General features: G+C 40.5%; 1 long non-coding RNA gene across 1 annotated transcript in view; it reads right to left on the bottom strand.

Annotated features, from left to right (window-relative positions):
* The window catches only part of LOC126063606 (uncharacterized), a 41,732-nt gene extending 15,366 nt beyond the window's left edge, over positions 1-26,366 (bottom strand). Inside the window, exon 1 of the long non-coding RNA XR_007514396.1 lies at positions 26,156-26,366. This is a non-coding gene — a long non-coding RNA (uncharacterized LOC126063606). The remainder of the gene's footprint in view (positions 1-26,155) is intronic.
* Between the last annotated feature and the right edge of the window lie 1,445 nt (positions 26,367-27,811).

Genomic DNA, 27,811 nt, shown 5'->3' with positions numbered 1-27,811 from the left:
TTGTTTTTCCAAGGTGGGGTGACTGGGACATTTACCTATTGGCTTCCATGTCCCGTAGGTTGGAGGGAGCCCAGGAGAGGGTGGACATTAATTACCCAGGCATTCCTACACTGTACCTCCAGAGAAAGCCCTCGGCAGAAATGCAGAGAGGCATGGCTCAGCCCTGCAGCGTGGGCCAGAACTACCCACTGCCTGGGTGAGTGAGTCAGAGCTGGGCTGAGGAAATGTGAAGAAGGGTCCTCAAAGCATCTGCTACACCCTCTTTGTAAAGCTGTCCCTACACCTCCAAAGACAGGAGTTCTCCCCAAACCCTCTGTACTTAGCTCTATCACAGCACATAAAAAAGACAAGCTACCCGGTTGATTCCAACTCATGGTGACCCCACGTGTGTCAGTGTAGAACTGCGCTCCAGAGAGTTTTTAATGGCTGGTTTTTCAGATGTAGGTCACCAGGCCTTTCTTCTGAGGCATCTCTGGGTAGACTATAAATCACCAATGTTTCAGTTCACAGACAAGCACATTAACTGTTTACACTACCCAGGGACTCCATTACACACTTAGAGCACTTTACTGTAATTCTCTGCTTATTGCACTCTCTCCAGCACCAGGCTTTGACCTTCTGGAGGGCAGGTCCTGCTAGTAAAGCACTTGTTGTTGGGTGCCATCGAGTCAATTCCAACTCACAGCTACCCTACTGGACAGAGTAGAACTGCCCCACAGGAGTTCCTAGTCTAGAACCTGTACAGGAGCAGATCGCCAGGTCTTCTCTCCTGCTGAGCAGCTAGTGGGTTCGAACCACCAACCATTTGGTTAGCAGTCCAGCGCTTAACCATTGCACGACCAGCGTTCCATACTAGAATTCCTCAGATGTTTGTCAAAGGAATAAATCAATAAAGCTTATCTTCAGCCATTTCATGGTATTAAATTTCTAATTCCACATATTTTGAACACAGATAAAAAGATAAGGTATCAACTATGTTAATATGAATTTTAAAATCTGCAGACTTAAGGCATCAACTATATGGCCAAATACTTTCAGCTCACTTCAAAATACTGTAATGAAGTTGTTTTCTTCCTGGCCCTTGTAATTTAAAATGTAATAAGTAAAGGAGATAGAGCGAAGTCCTCTAGGCTGAATGGATCTAAAATGTATATGTCTGTGTGTGTATTATATATGTACACATATATAGTTAATTCACTGTCAATACATCTTTATTATTTTTTTTAAATCTTTGTTGCTATAAACTCGATCAATAAAAAGTTACTTTTAAAAGAATTTAAGCAAGTGGCCACATTTTTTCTATTCCAGATTTGTTCAAATTCATTTGAAAGATTTTTCCTTTTTTCCGATCTTTCTTTTTCTCTGAATCCTTCTCCTCTTTGCTTCATATGCTCTGACATAAATTCAATACAAATACTGGTGCCTGCTCAGAGGAGCTGCCTAGAAATGTTAATTGGCTGACCACAGTAACGGCCTCATCCTAATTCCAGACAGCTCTCATCCCTAAAAGAATCATGCTCCCAAATTCCTATAAATTTCAAACAGCATTCCAGTGCCTTAGATTGAGAGTGCCAGTTTGCATTATTTTCCCATTTTATAAAACTTATGACTGGGAGAAATGTGCATTGTGCACAAATAACGTAACTCATAAATAATAATGAAAGTTTAAATTTTGATGTAGCTGCTAGATTTTAGGAAAAGGCAGGGGTTCCAGTCAATAACTATTTGTTTAGCACCTTCCAAGTGCCTGGCACTGTGCAGGGAGTTGTATTTATTGTTAAGCATGCCCTGGTGGTACAGCGGTTAAGAGTTCAGCTGCTAACCAAAAGGTAGGCAGTTCGAATCCACCAGCTGCTTCTTGGAAACCGTATGGGGCAGTTCTACTCTCTCCTATAGGGTCGCTATGAGTCCGAATTGACTCAACAGCAGCAGCTTTTTCAGAGCCATTCTGCCATTTCAGACACTATCAGCCTACAGTGTTTTAGTATCTTATAACCAAACTTTCTTGGAAAGCCACGTTGATTCCATTTAGCCATGCTAGCCAATATCCCACTAATTAGGATTTCTTTTTTTTTTCCCCCCATGCAGAGATATTTGTCATCTACTAAAGCTGATAAAAAAAAAAAAAGCCGCTACAATTTTACCTAATGTCTGTATTAAGCTTTATCTTTCAGTTCTTACCTGGTCTTCTCTTGGCCCAACGTGTATCTTACCCCACTCCCCACCCCACGCCCACCTCCACACACGCACCATATATTTGAATACAATCCCAGGAAGTTTGTGGCAAAAAATAAGCACTCAAAAAACAAACAAACAAGAAAAACCCGTTGCCGTTGAGTCCATTCTGACTCATAGTGACCCTATAGGACAGAGTTGAACTGCCCCATAGAGTTTCCCAGGAGCACCTGGTGGATTTGAACTGCTGACCTTTTTGGTTAACAGCCATAACTCTTAATCACTGCGCCACCAGTGTTTCCAAAATAAGCACCAGAGAGTGAGACTTCAGTTAATCTCACGTTCTCTGGAGAGAGTAATGATCGGCAACACTACAAAACAACATGTGATTTTTAGCAGGGTATTTGCCTACATTGTTTAGACTCCTTCTTTTGATAGAGCCAGATATCACAAATACCCTTGTTATTTAGCTCCAAGACAAAATATTTCATGACAGACGTGAGCAAGAAAACAGGAAAGCATTAGCGTACGTTTTCACTACAAAGTAGGTGTCTGAGTTTCCCTGGGTTCACGTTCTGAGGTGATTTCCCTCTCACGGTGGTTCAGGGCGAGTTCAACCGCCCTGAACAATTTCACTAACGTACCAAACCTGTTCTAGAACTCCATGATTAAAGGTTCTAAGTGGCAGCATCTTTCAGAATAATAGGTCTTAACTTCCACGTTTACTTGATTCTAGAGCTCAAGCTGAATTTAATCTGTCCTTAATTATTTGCTGATGGATTCTGTAGACAGGAAGGCTTAGATTGTTGTGGTTTTTGCTGGGTGCCATCCAGTCAGTTTTCAACTCATAGCAACCCTGTGTAACAGAGCAGAACTGCCTCTTAGGGTTTCCTAGGCTGTAATAGTTACAGGAGCAGATTGCCAGATCTTTGTCTCCAAAAACTATGGGGTGGGTTCGAACCACCAACCCTTCGGTCTTCTGCAGTTAGGTGCTTCTAGAACCCAGGTGAATCTAATCTGTCTCTATTTATTTGCTGAGGGATTCTGTAGACAGGAAGAAGATTAGGTCACGCATTCCCTAGAACCCAGAAGCAAAAGTAAAAGAAATGGAAGCATCTTAGTTAGCTGAAACTTTACCTTGAATATGGTGTTTCCCTTGGATTGCCTTATCTGGCAAAATACATAAAAAGAGAACTTGTTGTGAAAACCAAAGGAAATAATTGAGGCAATTCATTACTAGGCCTCCATGAAAAGGCTTCCGTGAAAAAGTCTGTAGCTCTTTAACAAGGCTTTTTGTGATTTGTCTGGGAAAGAGATGAGAGGAGGCCAACTGGGGAGGTAGGAGTAGAAAGCAGGAAGAGAAAGACTTAATTGTTGCTTTATAATGTTCTCTGGATTACTTTTACAATAGAAACAACAAAACATTTTAAAGTTTGTGACTTCAATGCATTAATGACTGAAAATACCTTTATTAAACATGTTTTGCAAAGCAAAACAAAAAATGACAAGATTTTGGGCCATTATCCTTATCTAAAGTTTCTGAAACATATTAAAAATAGGAAATATTGAGTAATACTGAGCAATATGGGACTTAGCATTAGACAAATGACAAACACATGTTTAAAATTCAACTCCCCCCCGCCCCCGCTTCCCCCCATTTACAGGCTGTGAAGTCTTGGGCAAGCTATTTAAATCCCTGAGCCTCCAGTTCCTTATTTGTAAAATGAGGACATTAATAACCACTTCATGGTATTGCTGTAAGAATTAAATGAATAACGATGCAGAATCACTTAATACCTCACATTTGGTAAGGACTTAACAAATGTACTTACATAGAAAGTTCAATAGAACACTATACTCCATTCTTAAACCAAAACAAAACCATACCTGTTGCCAACAAGTCAATTCTGACTCATAGCAACCCTATAGGACAAAGTAGAACTGCTCCCTGAGGTTTCCAAGAAGCAGCTGGTGGATTCAAACTGCTGACATTTGGTTAGCAGCCGAGCTTTTAACCACTATGCCACCAAGGCTCCATACTGCATTCTCAGAGAAATATGTATCTTCTCTGTTTATTTTTGTAGACAATGAGGCAAGATAACCGCCCATCAGAATTGTTTGCTTACTATGGTCTCTGAAGGTGGCATGTAGTATCCTTCCATCTTAAAGAAATTTGAGAAAGAAGAAAATCAGAGGCCAGTTTCCGGTCTCTCAACCACTACAAACCTAAAGAGGAAAGTCTGAATATGACAATAAATAAACAGATGTGTTAAATGAAAAAAAAAAAAAAAAGATTGTAAAACACTTGACTTGGTGTCTACCACTAAGCACTCCTAAGTGGTAGCTATTTTTATTATGTATTTAATTTTTCTCATTCACATCTGGACAGATTTAATGGCAAAAAAAAATCAAATATAACTTTTTATCGTCATCCCATTTTCCTTCTTGTTGGCACTTGCACAAGATAAATATTCCATAGAGTACGAACCAAAATTAAGCTCATTTCAAATAATTGTGGATTTCCCCCTGCAATTGAAGGAATTGCGATAAATATGAATTCAAGAAAACAGTTCCAGAAATGAGGACCCATCAGGTAACCAACAGTTAAAAGATGGATTCTGAGACAATCTGCATCCAAACACTAAAGAGCAAGGATTTCAGCTAAAAGTTCCAGTCAGAAGAGGTTGAAATCTCTAACCCAACAGACCCAAAAGAGTAGATAACTGATTTCATCAACAAATTAAGGTATAATTAGTAGAAAGATAATGCCGCCTTCTGGCTAAGTGGAAAGTTTAGAGTTGTGGTTAACTCACTTGGCTGCTATCCCGAAGTTTGGAACTTTGAGTTCCCCAGAGGCGCCTGGGAAGAAAGGCCTGGGGATATACTTCCAAAAAATCAGCCATTGAAAATCCCATGGAGCACAATTCTACTTTGACACACGTGGGGTCACCATGAGTTAGATCAACTTGACAGTAACTGGTAGAAAAAAATTGTAGCTCTCAATAGAAAGGAAAGGGCTTTGAATGGACATTAGACAAAAGAGTCCATGTTTGTCTCATCATTGCTCAAAGGCTAGCAGTCAAAAAAACTGAAAATTCAACACGGAATCTAGCCAAAGAGGAAAAAAAAAATCACTCATTTCATAGTGTTTGTCTGAAAACATGGGTGTGTTAAATACATTATCATCAGGTTTAAGACAGTGAGTTGGACAATGAAATTATTTTCACATCTAATCTATGACTTTTGCTGCACACTCACTTTGTGATGTGGAAGGACACATAGGATTAATTCTAGAATACATGAGCCTGCAATTTTATAAAGGCTTCGCCTCTAGAGTCTAATGGTCCAAATGCGAGATCTGCTGTGTCACCTTCATCAAGTGACTTATTTATCCTCTTTAAGCCCAAATTGCTCCATCTGACTAATGGGCTTAAAAACGTGTCTGCGTCAATTCAGTGGGATAATGCATGAAAGAATGCAGAGCAGTGCCTGGAATGCCCAATAAATGTTAGCTACTATTACTATTGATATTATTAACATGAATGAGAAAACTCCGTTATGTGGATGATATTTGGACTTTTTTTCCCCCTTGGAATAACGTTGTTGTTGTTGTTAGGTGCTGTCGAGTTGATTCCGATTCATAGTGACCCTGTGCACAACAGAACAAAACACTGCCCAGTCCTGCCCAGTGCTTAACTGCTTCCAACATCCAGGAACTTGTATGCTTAAAGAATGGGAATAATGCTATCTGGAGAGGCTTCCTTCCCAGGTATTAAGGAATAATTCTTTCACAGTTTTCACTGTCCTTAGCAGAAAGGGAATACACCATACTGCCCAAAGGAATCACTTCCACCAAAATATTCCATTAAATATTTCATTTTGCCTCCCAGTGTCTCAAATTTAGGGTTGTTCCTTTCCTGAGGAATGAATACCCAAGCATTTCCTGGGTATGGATGTGACAGAACTCTGTGGCACACATAGGAATTTGTCCACACACCCACAAATATGTTGCTAAGCCAAGAGCCTCCCAGCCACAAATCCTGCTAGTTAATCTATCCCTCAGGCTGCAGTCACATGAACCCCAGGCTTGGGAGCATACCTTCTGCTCAAAGTAGACAGCTCAAAGCAAACACTCCGTATTCAAAGAAACACAAGGGAATACATCATCCCCACAGGGAGAGCAAAACCTCAAGTGCTGATTCCTAGTCCTACTGATTAATAGCTTCAGGCAGGAGGAGTCCAAAACTTAAGTAGAAAAAGTTAACTAAACTCCGATGAGGGAAAGCATTTAAGGGTTTTTCACTGAAAATGCGAAACTATTCACATTTACCCTCATACTGCCCAAGTGCCTTTTACAAAGGCCTTGAAATACCATTGATGTCGCTATTACTCCTAAGTGAAATGGCTTTCAGATGTCTTCTGTATTCTTTGCTGGGGCCTGAAAAGAAATCACTGCATCACCTCGCATTTGCTCTTAGAGTCATTAGCCTCGGACAGCACCATCATTTCGGAAATTTATCATCAGTGCTGGCCTTCGCACAATGTATTAGTGCAATACATTATGAAAGCACCTCACTCTGATGATCTATGGCCCCAAAGATGGCAACATCTGGGGACAGATGAGTCTACGAATAGATCTAGTGTAAGAGAATAAACGTACAGAGCCACCGTGGCAGTGTTATGCTGAAATAAACTAGTGTTTGCTGTTCTCAACCAATCCCTCCAGCACACATAGCAATCTCGGCAACTTCTCTGATTTAAAAAACAATTCTTCATGACCTCAGACTGATTTTTCATGACAAAGAGGGAAGGTTTCTAAAATTAGAAGCTTTCTAAAATTAGTCCATTGAGGGATAACCTAGCACAAGCTTGATGATAAATTTCAATCATGGCTTTCAAGAAAACTCTAATTTAGTCTACCTCTTGCTCGCTTAAATTTTTCAGTAGACTCTCCAAAGGAGAGAAAGGAGATTAACGTCTGATGTCTTCAAGGGTATTAGAACAAAAACTGAGACACAATTAATTAGTCTGTACCAAATTCTGGCTTTCTACATGGCTCATGATGTATTTTTTCTGAAGCCCTATTCTCCCATTTCCATTCTTCAAAGTCCAGAACGCTGCCCTCTCCATTATTTTGTCTAAATAGGACTCAAATATTTTAGCTAACTCCTGAAATAAATAATTGTGAACATTCAACCTCAAAGAAAATCTTGGCAAATGAAAATGCCTCAATGGCCTGATTCATGCATATTAGAGTCATCTGAGGGTCACAACCTTCTTTGTTAAAATGGAATTGGAGTGTTCATCTTACAAACCTCCCAGTACTGTTTGGGAACTGTCCTATGTTCCCCTCGTAAGTACCATGCTTCAAGGACTCAGTGCTTCTAAAGAGATATACCAATCCAACTTCCTACCCTATTCTATCATCCTGGTATGTTTCCTTCACTGGCGTGAATCAACGCTCTTTATGCTAAGAGAAAAAGGAAATAAGATTGAGAGGACACTATGCCTACACATATGTCTAAGATGGGTCTGACACAAGCCACGGTCATTTTAATCATCTTACGTGCATGCAAAATCTTAGCAATGAGAAAGGAAGACAGAAGAAGAATTGATGCATTCAAACTGTGGTGTTGGCAAAGAATATTGAACATACCATGCACTGCCAGAAGAACAAACAAATGTCTTAGAAGAAATACAACCAGAATGCTCCTAAAAAGTGAGGATGGTGAGACTTCATCTTGCTCGCTTTGGACACATCATTTGGAAAGACTAATCACTAGAAAAGGACATCCTGGTCGGTAAAGTAAAGGGTCAGCAAAAATGAGGGAAACTCTCAACAAGATAGGTTGACACAGTAGCTGCAGCAATGGACTCGAACATACCAACGATCATGAAGATGACACAGGGCAGAGCAACGTTCCGTTTTGGTAGACATAAGGTCTCCAAGTCAGAGCTGACTCAAGGCAACTAGCAACAACGTGCATGCACAATCCCCGAGTGTGTCTAATTAATGTCTTTGCTCCAAGCATCTTGACATGCCAACCAGTTGGAAATCTTAGCGTGGTGAGCTCAGAAGACACCAGCTCCTTTTTTCCATACCCACCAACATGAATTTCTAAAGGCAGAAACTGGGTGCTCCCTCTGCCTCTCTCAACCTACCACAACATGGTCATATTATACAACCTTCACAAACAAACTCTTTTCCTTCCACAGGATGTTGTGGAAGGAAAAAGAAAAGAGCCTAGTCTAGACCACTTGTCTCTGGTGATCAGAGAGCTGGTATTTTTTCAGTAGTCCTGCAGTCTGTGATCTTTTAGACTCCGGCAAGGCAATACCTTACGTTATTTGTTACGGCTTTATTAACCACCAGGAAATCCTGATACGGGTGGGAAAGAATCAGAAGAGCAGAAAGAAAGAGACACTGAACAGTCAGAGAGACTGAGAGATGGGAAGATGTAGAAGAGAGGAAGGAATAAAAAAGACATGGATGAAAGAAACATATTGCAGAGTTTCCAATTGTTTTATATTTAATTTGCCAACAACTACCTTTAATGGAGACGTTATTCCTTGAAATCGGAAATCCTGTTCTCAGGAGTTGAAAATCCTATTCTCAGGAGTTGAAAGAGAACATATTCAATATCCAATCTTAGCAAAATAAAATACTTGCTGAAGGAAATTATCATTGTTATTGAATAATTTTCCCAAGTCATTTTGTTTTTATTTTTGTAATTTACACACTTTTTCACTGTTTGTCATGTCCCTTACACTAGTTTGTTTTCTCTGTTTCCTGTTTTCTCTTCTGACTTCTTTCTGATAATAGGATTTCTGACTTCAGTTGGTTGTTAGATAATTAAATACAAAAAAAATTGGAGGCTCAGCAGTAATGTAAAAGTACGGTCTTTATTCCAAGGAGTCCCTGTGTGGTGCAAATAGCTAAGACACTTGGCTGCTAATCAAAAGGTTGGAATTTCTAATCCACACACCAGTGCCTCGAGAGAAAGTCCTGGAGATCTCCTTCCAAAAAATCAGCCATTGAAAATCCTGTGGAGCACAGTTCTGCTCTGACACACATGGGGTCACCATGAATAGGAATCAACTCAACAGCAACTCGATTTTTTTTTAACTGATTGATTATTCCAAGATACCGTTTCCTCTGCACTCTTTTAAGCAAACATGTCCCTCAAAACTTCACTACTCCTACTAGCCCTCAAACATGGAGTTTAGCCAATTTCATTCTAAAATAACATGTCTTTCACACATAGATGGATCTTAGCCCGTGGGGGTTTCTATGGGAAAGAAAGCACCTGTTGTACCAAGAACGAGACATGTTTGTTAGCTCAACAGTCTTCAGGTCATCTTTCTCTCACTTTCTCCCACAATTGACTAAACAGACCTGAGGAGTCAAATATTCTAGAATTTTCTGCCTCTTTCACTCCTTTTCCTCTGTATCCCTTCTTTCTTGTCCATCAGTGTTAAGATCTCAGGTTTGCATGAGATAAAGGAAGCAGGTTACTTGGTTTAGGCTCTAGTTTCTGGGACCAGCTTAAATATCAGAATTCTATGTTGACATTTGGAGTCAAAGCCCCAGCTACAAAGAGCATCCTTATGCTTTTTTTTTTTTTTTTTTTGCCTCTTCTGTGCATGTATCTTATAGGGACCTTGCAGAGAAGTACAGAGACTAGGGCAAAGCAAGATGTAGCCGAAAGGCAGCAGAGTATAGCAGTTAGGGGTAGCCTACTGGCCTCAGAGGCCTTGTTGCTTTTTAACTCTGTGTCTTTGGGCAAACATCTTACTTTCTCCAGTTTTCCATTTCATTTGCTTGGCATATACTAAACTGCCAACAAATACTAGTTAATTTAGTTATTATTCTCAGGATACTCACCTAGTATCTCCTAGCTTCTATTCCAACATGTATCTCCAATCAGAAAGGGTACGTCTGCCTAATTTCTAATTTGAGACAAATAGAACAGGTGGCATTGTAGAAACAAAGAGGATAAATCATGAAAAATAACACCAAACTATTGCGCTTTTACTGTGGTTTATCAGTGTAAACCAAGAAAATTGTGTTGGTTCTGTTCATCAGATACTCATCTAATATGGTGATCTACTTTCAAAAAATCAGCAAATGAAAACTCAACAGGTCGCGATAGTCTGATCCCATTGCACATGAAGTCACCATGAGTTGGGGCCAACTCAATGGCAGCTAACAACAACACAACTGTATGCCTAGGCTTATGCCAGTCACTGTGGGAATAATATAAAAAGGCAGGGAGGCCATTTTTCTTTGAGTCAAAGAGCTGCCAGTCTAGCTGAGGAGACAAGATGAATACGGCTAGAATAATGAGAGAAAATCCCAGGCAGAACTGTGTGGACCTGTAAGTGATTAAAGAAGATCTGATACAAGGGACAGACCAGTATGGGTTTAATGGTTGGGAAGACAATATAAAGGAGGATATAAAGTAAGTCTGGATGGAAAGGTCGATTGAGACAGGCAGAACGAAGAGGTGTGGGCATTCTAGAACGAAGGATCAACATGAGCAAATGGACAGACAGAAATGGGATGGTGAGAAGTGGAAAAGATGAACAGACCTTTCTTTAAAAGACAAGCAAAAGAGACTGAATTGTGACAAATGGGAGCCACTGATGGTTAAGGAGCCTGGAAGTAGCCTATGGAAAGGGTATAGCGGAGTCAAGACTCAAATTTTTTATGTACTGCCTACCAGGTGTAAATTTTGAATGCTAGGTATGAAGAGTAAGATAATAAGACATTTTAAAAGTTGGCTACAAGAGGTCAAGGAAAAGACGGAGAAAAAAATTACTCTCAGATTTCCAGCCTTGGAGATTGGAAAATATTTGGTAGTTTTCATTGAAACGGATAATGTTTAAGAGCCAATTTCAGGGAAAAGATTATGAGATTTCTCAATTCTGAAGTTAAAACAAGATGTTCTAACATCTAAAGGAATGCCACATAAGAGGGAGTTTGGATCCAATTCCTCTAACCATTTTCTTAACTCAAGGCAATCACATGAAAATACGAAGCCAACTATTTCATCACAAGAAATTTATCTATGCAATCTTTCCTCTTCCTCCAGAATAATATTTTAAAATGACAGGAGTTATTCCAAAATGGTGGTAACTACTATTTTGTTTCAAGATGACAGTTAACCAAAATGGAACTTTAGCTGCCATCAAGTCAGTCCCACTTATGGGGACCTCATGTGCAATGGGACAAAATGCTGCCTGGTCTTGCACCATCCCCATGGTCAGCCGTGATTCAGACTATTGTGACCCATAGGCTTTTCACTGGCTACTTTTTTTGGAAGCAGATAGCCAGGCCTTTCTTCCTAAACTGTCTTAGTCTGGAAGCTGTATTGAAACCTGTTCAGCATCATAGCAACACACAAACCACCAGTGATAGGTGGGTGGTGGCCGCGTATAAGGTACGTTGGCCTGGAATTGAACCCAGATCTCCAGTGTGGAAGGCAAGAATCCTACCACTGAACCACCAAGCCTTAAAACTGAGCTTAAGAGGTTTCGTAAGGCCTTTGTTGTGCATCAAACTCTGTCAGAATCAGTGAATTCTTTCATAATATCTTGAGAATAAATCCAGGAAGACAAAGCGAAATGGTAAGATGCTTACGTCCAAAAGGACTTACTTCATCTGGTCAGTTAGGATTGCCTTTGGAATTTATTTACGAGGCAAGTCAGAGTACTACGTAGATTTTGCAATAAGAAATGAAATTGGTCCCATAATATTTCCAGCTGACAGACAAAAACAAAAACCAGTCACCTCTCTTTCATGCTGGATGCCTCACAAAACACTTCCTTAAAAACTCAAAATATGCACATTTAGGGGCCAGGGGAGGGACACAGTCTTGCCATTTGAATCCTCTGAGTTACTGTAGAATATCAATTTGAAGAAATCGCCATATAGTCTAGTTCCAACTCTAGGACGACAGGTTGCTGGAGGAACAAAATCCTGAGGTTAGTAAAAACAAAAGGCCCTTCTTGTTAACGTGTTGCCTACCAGCAAGCATTGCTTCTCAGCAGGCGGTAGGAATACTGTCACCTTGCCCACCTTCGCTTTTGGTGCTAAATGGGCTTAGATCTCAAAGTCTTTCCTCCCCCTTGATAGGGACTATGTCTTTAAAAATGCTGATGAGCATTTCATAGGTTTCTTTGAAAATAATTATTACAAAAAGAACTTGCTCCTGGCTTTATCCATGCATAGCAATAAGCCTCAGCGGCAAGCAAGTTTTTTAAGTCAAGATTTTTGCTTCCAAAAACAGATTTGTAGAAATGCGTTTGAAAGCCTTATTAATTGGAACAGGCGACAGTTCAATTATGCCGGTGGCTTGAAAACAATCCCAAAATAATAACAAATAAAATAATGGTGCTCCCCCCCCCCCACTTTAATATCACCACAATCTGAGAAATTCTTTGAGCTGTTCATTGCTCCAAAAATGATTTGGCTCTGTACTGACAATTAATTACAGAAGACCCAAGACAGGTTGTGAAAAGTAAAAAATATCATCAGGTCTAGTAGACACACATTTGGCAGTATTTAAACAAGCGATGTTTTCCTCAACTGCTCTCTTAGCGTTTTGCCGCTTCACTCTGTATTTTGCCACAGATGTTTTATTTTAGAGGGGTTGAACTTCATTATTTTTATTGACTAATTTTTATTTGAAATAGGGTAAACAGTTACAAAAACAGCAAAAGGTTAACAGGACTGAAAGATCAGCCGTATGCGATCTTCTTTCTTGAAAAGTAAACATATCAAACAGAAATAACACAAAATCAAGTGTGAAAAATGTGGACATTCTTAACTGAAAACAAAAACCCATTACACTAATTATAACAGAAAATGTGCTTTGGTAGCCTCTAAATGAGTAAAGCTTTCTTATATCTTCCCTTCCAGTTCCACTCTCTCTCTCACACCCACAGCCCCCGCCACCCGCCGCAACAGACTCAGAATTCCTTCCTAGATGATGTGGTGAAAAGAAGAAGATCTCCACAGTTGTTCCCATGGAAAATAAAATTCCACTTTTACCTTCCTCCTTGAAGTTGTTAGGTGCTCTCAAGTTGACCCTGACTCATGGCAATCCTATGTACAATAGAAAGAAATGTTGGCTGGTCCTGCACCATCTTCATGATCATTGATATGCTTGAGTCCATTGTTGTGAACACTGCGTATTTCGAGTGCCTTTCAACCTAGGAGGCCCATCTCCCAGCACTATATCGGACAATATTCTGTGATGACCTATAGAGTTTTCACTGACTGATTTCTGGAAGTAGGTTGCCAGGCCTTTCTTCCCAGTCTAAGTCTGGAATCTCTGCTGAAACCTGTTTACCAGGGGTGACACTGCTGGTATTTGAAATACCAGCAGCATAGCTTTCGCATCACGGCAACTTGCAAGCCACTAAAATATGATAAACTGACAGGTTGTGGTCCTTGAAAATAAGGCATCATACTCTCTAGAATTCTTGTACTAAAATATAAATATGATAACTAGGAGGGTAAAACATTCCCTTCACTATTACCAACATTTTTGAAACTTGGTTCTGCCATTTTGTCACTCTATGGCACTGAGAAATAAAGAAGGATCAGTAGTTGGAAAATATGGCCTTGGTGGTAGAAATGGCACTCGAGATGGCAAGATAGAATTTTGCAAGACCAATGACTTATTCATTGTAAACATCTTTTTCAACAACATAAACGGCAACTATACACATGGATCTCGCCAGATGGAATACACAGAAATCAAATCAATTACATCTGTGGAAAGGGATGATTCAGAAGCTCAATATCATCAATCAGAACAAAGCCAGGGGCTGACTGCAGAACAGACCATCAACTGCTCATATGCAAGTTCCAGTTGAAGCTGAAAAAGATTACAGCAAGTCTAAGAGTGCCAAAATACTACCTGGAGTATATCCCACTTGAATTTAGAGACCATCTCAGGAATAGATTTGCCACATTGAATGCTAATGACCGAAGACCAAATGAGTTGTGAGAGGACATCAAAGACATCATACATGAAGAAAGCAAAAGGTCCTTAAAAAAACAGGAAAGAAGGAAAAGACCAAAATGGATGTCAAAAGAGACTCTGAAACTTGCTCTTGAACATAGAGTGGCTAAAACAAATAGAAGAAATGATGAAGTAAAAGAGCTGAACGGAAGATTTCAAAGGGCAGCTCAGGAAGACCAAGTAAAGTATTATAATGAAATGTGAAAAAAACTAGAGTTAGAAAACCAAAAGGGAAGAACAGCTTGACATTTCTCAAGCTGAAAGAACTGAAGAAAAAAGTCAAGCCTAGAGTTGCAATATTTAAGATTTCTAGGGGAAAATATTGAATGGTGCAGAAAGCATCAAAAGAAAATGGAAGAAATAAAGAGTCGTTGTACCAAGAAGAACTGGTTGACGTTCAACCATTTTAGGAGGTAGTATATGATCAAAAACCGATGATACTGAAGGAAGAAGTACAAGCTGCACTGAAGGGAATGGTGAAAAAGAAGGCCCCAGGAATTGACAGAATACCAATTGAGATGCTTCAACAAACAGATGAGTGCTGGAGGTGCTCACCTGTCTACGTCAAGAAATTTGGAAGACAGCTTCCCTGCCAACCAACTGAAAGAGGTCCATATATGTGCCCATTCCAAAAAAAGGTGATCCACCAAATGCAGAAACTATCGAACAATATCATTAATATCACATACAAGTAAAATTTTGTTGAAGATCATTCAAAAGCGGTTGCAACAGTACATCAACAGGGAACTGTCAGAAGTTCAAGCTGGATTCAGAAGAGGATGGGATATTCAGAAGGGATATCATCGCTGATGTCACATGGATCTTGCCTGAGAGCAAAGAAGAAAGGTGCTTACCTGTGTTTTTGTTTTGTTTTGATTTTTCTGATTATACAAAGGTATTTGACTGGGTAGATCATAACATATTACGGACAACATTGTGAAGAATGGGAATTCCAGAACACTTAATTGTGCTCATGAGGAACCTGTACACAGACCAAGAGGCAGTCATTCAAACAGAACAAGGGGATACTGTGTGGTTTAAAGTCAGGAAAGGTGTGCATCAGGGTTGTATCATTTCACCATACTTATTCAATCTATATGCTGAGCAAATAATCTGAGAAGCTGGACTATATGAAGAAGAATGGGGCATCAGGATTGGAAGAAGACTCATTAACAATCTGTGTTATGCAGATGACACAACCTTCCTTGCTGAAAGTGGAGAGGACTTGAAGATCAAAGACCACAGCCTTCAGTATGGATTGCACCTCAACATAAAGAAAACTAAAATCCTTACAACTAGACCAATAAGCAACATCATGATAAGCAGAAAAAAAGACTGAAGTTGTCAAGGATTTCATTTTACTTGGGCCCACAATCAATGCCCATAGAAGCAGCAGTCAAGAAATCAGATGACTTGATGCCTTTGAATTACGACGCTGGAGAAGAATATTGAACATATCATGGATGGCCAGAAGAATGAACAAATCTGTCTTGGAAGAAGTACAACCAGAAAGCTCCTTAGAAGCAAGGATGGCAAGACTTGGTCTCACATACTTTAGACATGTTATCAGGAGGGGCCAGTCCCTGAAGAAAGACATCATGCTTGGTAAGGTAGGGGGACAGAGAAAAAGAAGACCCTTGACAAGATGGATTGACACAATGGCTGCAACAATGGGCTCAAGCATAACAACGATTGTGAGGATAGTGCAGGACTGGGCAGTGTTTCATTCTATTGTACATAGGGCTGTTGTGAGTCGGAACCAACTCAACAGCACCTAACAACAGCAAAAAAAAAAAAAAAAAAAAAACAGCAACAAGACCCTGAGGAACTTTCTTTAGTGTCCCGAGTCTCAGTCTCTTCTTTGGAAAAATGAAGGTAACAATACATGCTTCGTATGGTTGTTGGGAAGATTATATGAAACAATGTCTGCAAAGGGCTTACTTAGCACTTTGCCTGGCATGTGGGAAAGAGTGCACAGTCAACAGCAGCTGCTGCCATTATTATCATTATTCTTCCCTTTAGCTAATGGGGAGAGTCCCTCGGTGGTGTAAATGGTTAAAGTACTTGGCTGGTAACTGAAAATTTGGAGTTTGAGTCCACCCGGAGGTACATCAGAAGAAAAGCCTGGCAATCTACTTGTGAAAAATTAACCACTGAAAACCCTGTGGGGCACAGTTCTACTCTGATACACGTGGGTCGCCATGACTTAGGGCCACGCAAAGGTAACTGGTTTTTAAGCTAATAGGAAGGGAATGAGAGCCAAGTCAGCTCAATGAGGAGGTTAGGAGAGAGAGAGAGATGCCAGACTGGAGACAGTGAAAGATGAGCATGTTGAAAAAGACGATCGGAGATAAACACCTTTTTGATAAGCTGGCCTGCCTCACTTCCCGGTGCTCTGATTCTCCAGGTTGGTGGGTGGGTTACCATCACTCAGGACGTTTGAATAATTTCAACTTCTTTGGCCATTTCGCATGAGATGTTAAAATTGTAATCTTAAATCTTTGGTGCCTGAAAACCCTTGTTCCTATTAGATTTTAATCATTTAGCTCTTGATTGGGAAAAAAAGTCAAGGGACAAGAAGAAACAAAGAAAGGTTCAAAAGGAATAAAGATGATTTTTAGGCCCAAATTTATTAGGCTCAGGGTTCATTTCTCCAGGGTTCACCCTGGGATTTGCCCAGTCATACACAGAGCCCCAGTGCTCAGCCCAGTGCCTCCCACACTGCGGAGGCGCCGTGGCTGGCTGGCTCTGGTGCTCCCTGGGCTTTTCTGAATTCTGCCACCAGCGTTCTGCATACTCTCTGCCTAAACCCAGAGGAGCCGGGCAAGAATTCCCTGCTCTTTCAGCTCCTGGACTTGAGACAACATTTCTTCCCAGAGAGTGTTCCAGAGACTACAGGTCCCAGCAAATTTTAATAGTTGTTACACAGTCAATAAGTGTGAAAATGACTCCATCAAACAAAGCCAAACAGGGTCCCTTACTGCAAGACTCTTCAAAGCCTTTAATGTGCTAATAACCAAAAAAAAAACCCAGTGCCGTCTAGTTGATTCCGACTCAAAGTGACCCTGCAGGACAGAGTAGAACTGCCCCATAGGGTTTCCAAGGAGTGCCTGGTGAATTCCAACAGCCGACCCTTTGGTTAGCAGCCATAGCACTTAACCACTACGCCACCAGGGTTTCCTTAATGTGCTAATACAGAACATAAATTCCCAGAGGACACTTCCCTGATCACCCAACACTATTCTCAGAGCATTTCATGAGATTAGCGGTCTCCTTAACACCTGGGAAAGTGCTTCATTTGGCACATTGATCTAGTCTTTTTGTCTTACCTTATTTAGATTTTGGAGCCCTGGTGGCCCAGTGGAGAAGAGCTACAGCTGTTTGAATCCACCAGTCGCTCCTTGGAAACCCTATGGGGTAGTTCTACTCTGTCCTACAGGGTCACTATAAGGCAAAATTGACTCGGGGACAACAGGTTTGTTTGTTTGTTTGTTTGCTTAGATTTGGCCACCCAGGCCAATGCTATCTATTTAAAAGAGGACCGTGGAGAGGCTGTAGACATTCTTAATAATGCTGGGAGGATGCTTCCTTAGGATACAGAGTTCTGAATCTTCAACTAAAACCACAGGCCTTTGAGATGGGGAGATGGACAACTCATGCCAAGTGACACTCAACTTCTATGCAAAAGCTTTTTTTTTTTTCCCTCAAACTCCAGGGTAGTCCTTGGGGACTAAAGCCAGAAGAGATGTTGATGGTTGGGGGGAGAGGCAGGGAGATTGGTTCTGTCCCCAGACACATCTCTCCATCAGTAGCACAATTTCACACTCTGGAGAAAGCGGAGGAGCCCTAGTGGTGCAGTGGTCAAATGCTCAGCTGCTAACCGAAAGGTCGGCAGTTCGAACCCACCAGACTCTTCACGGAAAAAGACGTGGCAGTCTGCTTCTGTAAAGGTTACAGCTTTGGACACACTATGGAGCAGTTCTAGTCTGTCCTGTGGTGTCACCATGAGTCAGAATCGACTCAATGCCAGTGGATTTTTTGTTTTTAATGGAGAAAGTAGTAGCAGGCAGGTGTTCTCCCCACCCCTCCCCCAGAGCTCCCCAACCCCCACCCCCTCCACCAGCAAGACTATTGTGTTAGATTTAGGCTGGAATCCAAAGACTCGCAGAAAGATTATGGTTTTGCAGAGCCTGCAGGCAAATATCTAAGAATAATCAGGTGACGCCGAGTGGAACCCGAGTCAGGGCAGCCCTGTGGTTTCCAGGTAGAACCATAGGATTTTCAATGGCTGGTTTTTCAGAAGTAGATCGCCAGGCATTTCTTCTGAAGCACCTCTGGGTGGACTCGAACCTCCAACCTTTTGGTGAGCAGCTGAGCTCATTAACTGTTTGCAACGCCCCAGGGATCCCCATTTAAGAGCAGAATGCATTCACTTACTGAGGAATCAGGGAGCACTGTCCCTACCTGCACGCAATTTCCCTGGACTCTCCTCAAACTGGACAAAAGGTGATTTTTCCTGCAATCCCTTCCTCCTTCAGTTATCAGAATGTGTCGTTTGTTCATTTTCCTTTTATACACATCCACACCTCTGGGGCATGTCAAGGTGTGCCCAGACACTCTGACTCCACTGAGAAGCAGGTTACACGGGCCAAAGAGATTACTTCTCTCACTGGATAAAATTCTGTGTCAAAGGAGCACAATGAGAGGGAGACTCTAGCCCCTCCAGAAAAAGTAGGCATTAAGGGTCAGTTTGTTGTATGGTGGTGGTTTGCATATTGTTATGATGCTGGGAGCTTTGCCATTAGTATTTTAAATATCAGCAGGGTTACGCATAGTGAACAGGTTACAGTGGAGCTTCCAGACTAAGACAGACCAGGAAGAAAGGCCTGGCAATCTATTTCCAGAAATTAGCCAAGGAAAACCTTATGGGTCACAGAATATTGTCCAAGACTTTGACTGCTTACTTTCGATGAGCCACCAGGAGGGACTGATTGCTGGAGAAGGATATTGCGATCCCTGTCAGACTGGTTGGTGGTGGTAGCTGGGCACCATCTAGTTCTTCTGAGCTCAAGCTGGTGGAGGCCGTGGTTCACACAGTCCATTAGTCCTTTAGATTATATTTTCCTTGTGTCTTTGGTTTTCTTCACTCTTTGCTCAGAATGAGATGGGACCAATAAGATGCATTTTAGGAGGCTGCTCACACACTTTTAAGACCCCAGACGCTACTCACCAAAGCAGGATGTAGAACATTTTCTTTATGAATTAAGTTATGCCAATTGACCTAGATGTCCCCTGAGACCATGGTTCCCAGCCCTCAGCCTCAGTAACAAGGGGTTTGGATGTATCTGTGAAGCTCCTGTGACTTTGCCGTGGTCAAGGTTGTGCTGACTTTCCCTATATTGCATGTTGCCTTTCCCTTCGCCGAAGTTAACACTTCTCTACTATCTAGATAGTGATTTCCCCTCCCCTTCCTCATAACCATCCAAGTTTGTTTTTTTTTCCCCCTGTGTGTAAACCTTTTCTTGAGTTTTATAATAGTGGTGTCATATAATATTTGTCCCTTCATGACTGACTTATCTCACTCAGCATAATGCCCGCCAGATTCATCTGTGTTGTGAGATGTTTCTTGGATTCATCATTGTTCTTTATCCTTGCATAGTATTCCACTGTGTATATGGACCCTAATTTGTTTATCCATTCATCTGTTGATGGGCACTTAGGTTGCTTCCATGTCTATTCAAGTGATGGCTCTTATTTCACTAGGATATATTCCTAGGAATGGGATTGCTAGATCATATGGCATTTCTACCTTTTTAAGGAGGTACCATATCATTTTCCACAGTGCTTGTACCGTTTTACATTCCCACCAGCAGTGCATAAAAGTTCCAACCTCCCTGCAACCTCTTCAATGTTTGTTATTTTCTGTGTTTTTGATTCATGCCAGTAATGTCAGGATGAGATAGTATCTCATTGTAGTTTTGATTTGCATTTCTCTAATGGCTTGTGTTCACGAGCATTTCCTCATGTCTGTTAGTTGCCTGAATGTCGCCTTTGGTCAAGTGTCTGTTCATATCCTTTGCCCATTTTAAAACTGGATTATTTGTCTTTTTGTTACCAAGGTGTTGAAGTATTCTGTAGATTTTAGATATTAGACCCTTGTCAGCTATGTCATCACAAAAAATTTTTTCCTAGTCTGTAGTTTCTCTTTTTATTTGGTGAAGTCTTTTGATAAGCATAAGTGTTTAATTTTTAGTTTGTCTTCTGGTATTTGTGCATTGTTAGTTATGGTTTGTATTCTATTTATGCTATGTATTAGGGCCCCTAGCGGTGTTCCTATTTTTTTCTCCCACGCTCTTTATCATTTTAGGTTTTGTGTTTAGCTCTTTGATCCATTTTGTTGGTTTTTGAGTACAGTGTGAGGTATGTGTCATTTTTTACAGATAGACATCTAGTTTTGCCAGCACTGTTTGTGAAAAAGACTGTCTTTTCCCCATTTAATAAACTGTGGCCCTTTGTCAAAGACCAGCTGACCATACACGGATGGATTTATGCCTGGGTTCTCAATTCGGTTCACTGTTCTGTTCCACTGTGTCTCTTGTTGTACCAGTATCTACAGCAGATTCTGAGATCAGGTACTGGAGGCCTCCTACTTTGTTCTTCTCCAATAATGCTTTGCTTATGCAGAGCCTCTTTCTTTTCCATAAAAAGTTGGCAATTAGTTTTTCCATCTCATTAAAGGGTGCTGTTGGTGTTTGGATCAGGACTGCATTGTATCTGTAGATCATTTTGGGTAGGATTGACATTTTCACAATGGTGAGTCTACCTATCAATGAGTATGGTATGTTTTTCCATTTATGGAGGTCTTTTTTGTTTTCTTGCAATAGTGTTTTGTAGTTTTGTTGTATAGGTCTTTTACTTCCCAGGTTAGAATTAGTCCTAAGTATTTTATCCTTTTAGGAGCTGTTTGGTACTGTTTTCCTGGTTTCCTTTTCAAAGTTCTCATTGTTGTTGTATAGGAATCCAGCTGATTTTTTTATGTTGATCTTTTATCCTGCTACTCTGCTGAAATCTGTTATTAGTTCCAGTAGTTTTCTTGTGGAATTTATGTATATGATCATATCATCTGTGAATAGGGATAGTTATACTTCTTTTCAATTTGGATGCCCTTTGATTCCTGTTCCTGTCTTACTGCTCTAGCTAGGACTCCCAGAAAAAAAAAAAAAAAAAAAAAGTTCCAGAGCAATGTTAAATAGGATTGGTGATAAAAGGCATCCTTGTCTTGTTTTTGTTCTCAGGGAGAATACTTTCAGCCTCTCTCCATTGAGAATGATGTCAATTGTTGGTTTTTTATAGATGCTGTTTATTATCTTGAGGAGGAGTATCCCTCCTAGTCCTATTTTATTGAGAGTTTTTATCAGGAATGGGTGTTGGACCTTATCAAATGCCTTCTCTGTGTTCATTGAGATGATCATGTGATTCTTTTCTTTGTTCTAACTATATGGTGGATTACGTTAATTCATTTTCTAATTTTCAACAATCCTGCTTGGTTGAAGTGTATTATTTTTTGATATTATGCTGAATTCTATTTGCTAGAATTTTGTTGAGAATTTTCACATCAATATTCATGAGATATATTGGTCTGTGATTTTTTTGTGGTGTCTTTGCCTGGCTCTGATATCAGGGTTATGTTGGCTTCTTAGAATGAACTTGGGAGTATTTCTTCCTTTTCTGTGCTCTAAAATATTTTGAGTACTACTGGTGCAAGCTGTTTTCTGAATGTTCAGTAGAATTCTCTAGTGAAGCCATCTGGGCCAGGGCTTTTTTTTTTTGTTGAGAGCTTTTTTTTTTTACTTCGTCCATCTTTTCTCTTGTTATGGGTTTGTTCAGATTTTCTATATGAGTTTGTGTTGGTTTGGGTAGGTAGTGTGTTTCTAGAAATTTGTCCATTTCCTGTAGGTTCTCAAATTTGTTGAAGTACAATTTTTTATTCTGTTATGTTCCTTTTTATTTCAGTTGGGTCTGTTGTAATGTCCCCCACCTCATTTCTTTTTTGTGCTTTTTTTTTTTTTTTGCTTCCTCTCCTGTTTTGCTTTCGTTAGTTTGGCCAATAGTTTATCAATTTTGTTGATCTTTTCGAAGAACCAAATTTTGGTCTCGTTGATTCTTTCTATTGTTTTTCTGTTCTCTGTTTCATTTATTTCTGCTCTAATCTTTATTATTTCCTTCTTCTGTTGACTGTGGGCTTCTTTTGTTGTTCTCTTTCTATTTGTTCAAGTTGCATGGATAATGTTTTGAATTTCACCCATTCTCTTTTTCTGATGTCTGTGTTTATTGCTATAAATTGACCTCTGAGCACTTTCAAAAGTTTTGATATGATGTGTTTTCATTCTCATTTGATTATAGAAATTTTTTTATTCCCTCTTTGATTTCTTCTATTACCCAGTTGTTTTGTTTAGCACAATGTTATTCACTTTCCATGTATTTGGGTTTTTCTTTCCTTGATCTTTCTGTTATTGAGTTCTACTTTCATGGCATTTTGATCAGAGAGAATATTTTGTATTATTTCAATGTTTTAGATTTTGTTGAGAGTTGCTTTGCGGCCTAAAATGTGTTCTATTCTGGAGAATGTTACATGTGCATTGGAAAAGAATGTATACTTTGCTGCTGTTCGGTGGAGTGTTCTACATATGTCTGTGAGGTCAAAATGGTTTTTTTTGGCCTTTCAATCTTCTGTATTTTTGTTGAGTTTCTTTCTAGATATTCTGTCCTTTACCACAACTGGTGCGCTGAAGTCTCCCAGTACTAGTGTAAAACTGTCTTTTTCTCTTTTCATTGCCATTAGAGTTTATGTATTTTGGAGTTTTGTTGTTGGGTGTGTAGATGTTTATTAAGGTTATATCTTCTTAGTGGATGTCCTTTTAACTGTAATTTAATGTCCTTCCTTGTCTTTTATTGTTGATTTTGCCTTAATGTCTATTTTATCTGAGATTGTCTGGGTGGGCAGGGCAGTAGGCAGTAGGCAGGGCAAGCCTACTTTGCTGTACACTGGTTTGGTGAGGTGCCTGAGGGCAGATTGGGTGGGCTTTGTCTGCCTCCTGATGTTGGTCTAGCAGTGTGGGAGTACTCACAGCCCCTCACTATATAGGCAGGGGTGTCAGATAGGGAATGGTATGGGCTTACTTCCCACCATTAAGCAACTGGTTGAGTGACAAGAGGGTAGGGGTGGCACAGGCCCAGTACCGCAGCAGTGGGGCTGAATGCAAGGGATGCTCTAGCTGTGGTGGCACAGTGGGGCCTGGCAGGAATGGGAAGCTGGCTAAATGAGACGGAGAAAGAATAGAAAGAAAATAAAGCAAAAAAAAAAAAAAAAAGTCTCTGCTGCAGAGCTGGTTGGTGGGGGCAGGGCGGACCCAGGGCAGTGGTGAACCGGTGGCTCTCTAGCTGATGCAGTATGGTATGGCCAGGTAAGAAAGGGTGGAGGTGGCATCAGAGTTAGGTGAGAGGAAGAAAGGGGGGGGGGAAAGAAAAAATAATAAAAAAATGAACAAAAAAAATTTTTTAAGTGCCATGGTGGGAGCTGCAGGTCGGAGTTCCTGGGGCAGTGGTGGGCCAGTGGCTCTCTAGCTGTAGCAATCTGACATGGCCAGACAAGAAGGGGAGGAGGTGGCATACGAGGCTAGGCAGGAGGGAGAAAGAAAAGGAAGAAAGGGGAAAAAAAAGTGAAGTGGGGGCTGGCAAGTAGGGGCAGGGCAGACCTGGGGTGGTGGTGGGCCAGTTGCTCTCTATCCAAGGGGCACAGTGTGGCCCGTCAGGAAGAGGTAGAGGTAGCATACAGAGCAGAAGGGTGAGGGGTGGGTAACCATGTTTCTTTGCTTACGGGATGCTCCGTCTCCTGCTGGGAGCTCTGTGAAGTTACCTTCCCATACTCTCTGTTCAGAGTCTTTGCTGGCTGTGCTCCAGGATGGTGACACTGTGCTGTGATGGTTGGCAGGGAAGATCCACTCCATCTCTTTCCTCGTTCTCTGTTTTCCTTCAGTTTCTTCTTCCATTCAGTGTTTGATCTAGTCCTTTATTCCTTCATTTGATGCTTAGGGTTCCAGGACTGATGTCTGTATCTGTTTTACTTAGTTTTTTGGGTCTTTGCTGCAGAGGGTCAGCATGATGCTTCTGTCTACAGTGGCATGTTTCTATGTTTGTTTTAAAAGAAAAAATAAATTATTTACCTTTGAGTAAAGTTGTCTTTCCAGGAAGATATGCCATGTTTATACAGCATCTTCTCAGACTCCTGGCTCATAGATGAAGATGTCACTTTTGAACTGTATGGTCATGGAATAAGAATTAATAGTGCCTTTCTCAGACCTTTCAATCTCACCATCCTGAAGGCAAGAAAAGATGAAGTTAAATAAAAAAAGGAGGCTTAAGCATTCAACTCCTGGCCTCTTTGCCTGGCACCCTATTGACCATAGTCCACAGTAGCAACACAACTAAAATTTACTAAGCACTTACTATGTGCTACATGCTTTATATTTGATCTTAATTCTCATAACAACCTATGAAGTGGTTACTATTATTATTTCTGTATTTTAAATAAAAATAAGTGAGCTTCACTCAGTTTAAAAAAAACTGTGTGATATTACAAACCTAATAATATGAGAGCCAGCATCAAAACTCAGACAACTTTGGAACTAATTAAAATAATTATTATAATAATAAATATTTACATATTATGTTCTAGGCATGTTCAAGTATTTCACATACCTTACTCATGAGGTAGGTACTATTTTCCTTTTCTCAAAAGTGGGGAAGCAAGGTTAATTGATTTGCCTAAAATCATACAGCTAGTACGTTTCAAAGCCAGATAGTCTTATTCCCGAGACTATGAGCTTGACCACACTACTGTTTTCTTTGTTGGGTTTTTTAAAGGTAAATAAAAGGGAACAACAGTGCTTCCTTCCAGTATAGAAGAGGCTGCAGGACCCTCATACCACCTCATCCATGCAAGAAACTAGAGCTTCCAAGAAACCAAAGAAACAATAGCTTTCCACTGAAAAACAAAAGAAGCAGAAAACCTTGCCACACCAAAACCCCACTTTTCTCAATACCACGCTCAAAGTTGCACCATATAAACCGTGACCAGTCCATGTCCTGTGGTTTGATTTAGGTGTATCAAGGCTCTTCCTGAGGGTAGAGTGAGAAAGGGTAAGTAGGTATATTAGTTTCCTCTTGCTGCTATAACAAATTCCACAAACTTAGTTACTTAACACAACATAGATTTATCATTTTACAGTTCTAGATGTCAGAAGTCCAAATTCAGTCTCACTAGGCTAAAATCAAAGTGTCAGCACAGCTGTGTTTCTTTTGGAGGCTGTAAAGGAGAATTTGTTTCCTTGCCTTCTCCAGCTTCTAGAGGCTGCCTGCATTCCTTGGCTTGTGGCCCCTTTCTCCATTTTCAAAGCGAGCAGCAAAGCATCTTCCAATCTCTCTCTGACTCTCTCTTGCCTCCCTCTTTCACTTACAAGGACCCTAGTAATTACATTGCACCTACCTCAATAATCCAAGATAATCTTCCCATCTGAAGACCCTTAAATCACATCTGCAAAGTCCCTTTTGCCATATAAGGTGACATTCACAGGTTTCTGAGGTTAAGATGTGTATATCTTTGGTGGGGGAAGGAAGGGCATTATTCAGCCTACCACAGTATGCAGAGAAGATTGTTGCTTACCCAGAGGCCGACAGATACTGTTTCTAGAAAATAATGTCCACTTTAATGATTTCCGTTGTAAGTGCGTCTCCCTACTTCAGGAGGTTTTCCTGCTCTTCTGGGAGGGAGCTCTCAGACAAAGATGATGGAGACATTTGACACAATTATCCCAACTCCTCTCGGCTAAAGGTCATGTTGCCTTGTAGCCCAGATTATTGCCATTCCTGGTTGCCAGAACACTCACCTGTGAAAATGTATTTCATCTGCCACTCCAGAAAACGTTTCTCCAGGTCTCTTTTAGTAACTGTGTTTTGAAACATAATGTGGATGGTGATTATTGCCTTGCTTGGGTTTGAGATCACTGTACTTCCAGGCTTCATAACAGCATGTGGTTTGTTTTGTAGCTTGGTTTCTTGGATTCTCGCCCAAGACATATTTGAATAGGACTTATCAGATTTTCCCAATCTTTGTTTCCTTTGCTATTAGAGAAATGGAACTGAAACACCCACAGTTTTCTTTTTCAGAAACTTCTTATCCAATTGATTTCACTTCCGTAATAAAAAATTAAAAATCTATGTTCATTTCAACCTCATATGCATTTCCAGAGCTTTTCCCTCCCTCGAATTTTGGATTAAATACAAGCAGTCATAGGCCAAAGCAGGCTTTTGTTAAGATTTCAGACAAATTATATATGACATGATTGACTAACAGAAAGAAACAAACTCTCCCTTTGTTTCTGGGAAGAGGAGGGGCCCTAAATTTAGGAATGCAATTGGTCAGAATCTAACAATAGGTACATTCAAAGCTTTGGCCAAATCCTTAGGTATTCAAAGGAGACCTGGAATGGAATTTGGAGGAAGAGCTAGAAAGAACTGTGTTGCTGTGCGTAAGAAAATGGAAGATCTTGTGTTTTTGTTTTTTAACTCCTTAATAGATGGCAGAAGAAAAAGAAAATGGGAGAGAGAAGGGAGGATAGGGATAGGAGAAAGGGAAGATTGTTCAACATGGTGATGCTGCCAAAAGATTTTCAAGAACCAGAATGTTAATACACATTTTTACTTCATTTGAACTTTAGAAAGTTAAAGTTTCTACAATTCCAGGTATTCCATGTCAGCTCCCCCCAAGCAGGTCTTTCTCTTGGTTAAAGTACATCCCGCTATCCTTTGGGTTCCACCCCTTGATATATCATGTGCCTCAACCCCAGTTCACTGAGGGAAGTACCTAGGCTGGCCTGGCACATTCCACCTTCTGAAATGATCTTGTTCATGAACCGATGTGCTTATCCACAGTGCCTCCTCTTCTACTACAATGCCATCCTTGTAAAACCCGTGACTAATCTGTCTTGTCCACAGCCGAATCCACAGCAATGAGTACTCATTGAATGAATGAATGAATCACAGTATTCCCTTTCCCTGACCACAGTGACTTGCCTAGGAAGTGGCCTGTAACCCAAGCGAGGAGAATCAGAATCCTTCTCTGTAATTTTCTAGATGGAAGTAGGTGAGCAAAACTTTCTTTCCTCCGGGGTCACTACGCTGAGATGATGTAAGCCTCTCCTCACATCTCACGGACAAAACTTATCTGTTGCAAGACAGATGGACAATAGAAAGTCAAAAAGAGAAGTAAATTGGGGTGAGAAGTAAAGACGGAAGGAGAGAGAGATAAAGCTAACGAAATGGCCTGAGTCATTTGGTACTGAAATCATCTCCATTCCTAGGCTTCCTAGTTCAGAAGTCAGCAAACTTTTTCTGTAAAAGGCCAGATAGCAAATATTTCAGGCTTTGTAGGTCTCTCTGGCAACTACTCTATTAGAGTCCAAAAGCAGCCACAGAAAATGCATAAGTGAATTAAAAGTGACTCTGTTCTGATAAACTTTACAAAAATAGATGATAGGCCAGAT

The sequence above is a fragment of the Elephas maximus genome, chromosome 20 (genome assembly GCF_024166365.1).
Source record: "Elephas maximus indicus isolate mEleMax1 chromosome 20, mEleMax1 primary haplotype, whole genome shotgun sequence".
NCBI classification, from domain to species: Eukaryota; Metazoa; Chordata; class Mammalia; order Proboscidea; family Elephantidae; genus Elephas; species Elephas maximus.
The sequence above is the reverse complement of the archived record's forward strand: the minus strand, read 5'-3'. Positions and strand labels throughout refer to the sequence as shown.